Consider the following 645-nt stretch of genomic DNA (forward strand, 5'->3'; position numbering starts at 1 on the left):
GGGGAAGTGTTCTAAATTTGGGCTGCTCTTGGTGTCACAATCCTGCTTTCATATAGATCTCAGTCCTGTAACGCATAAAGCAGTCGATACAGTGCAGAACTGAAGTGCATTCCTAAAAATAACGCACTTTATTAGGTCTGTTACTGACCGAGAAGTTGTGCATTTGATTTTGGTGTCATGCAACTTATAATAATAATCAATGCATTTATTCATTTAATGAATAATAAGACAATGAAATGTAAGGGCTTGTTAATGAGCTGATCTGTTGAGTCAGGACAGTTAAAAAGAGAAGAGGCATATTCTAATACACTTAAGCACTTAGGTGTAGATGTCACTGTGCATGAGGACACACACACACTTGCTCTCTCTGGATGGATGCATAATAGTACATTTTATTCCCTGATGCATCATAATGTAGCTGGAAACCACAAACTCTTGTCCTTGACCCATATAGCCTACATGTAATACCTACTTTATACCACATTACATAAAGGTTTTATATTTTTTGATGATAATGTCAGAAAAAGGACAAGAGGAATCTCAAACACTTCCCTCAGACTGTTAATATGATCATCTCAAACACTTCCCTCAGACTGTTAGAATATCCCCATTTCATTCAATTAGACACGAGAAGGGAGGAAAACT

Source organism: Tachysurus fulvidraco, chromosome 7, assembly GCF_022655615.1.
Source record: "Tachysurus fulvidraco isolate hzauxx_2018 chromosome 7, HZAU_PFXX_2.0, whole genome shotgun sequence".
Lineage (NCBI taxonomy): Eukaryota > Metazoa > Chordata > Actinopteri > Siluriformes > Bagridae > Tachysurus > Tachysurus fulvidraco.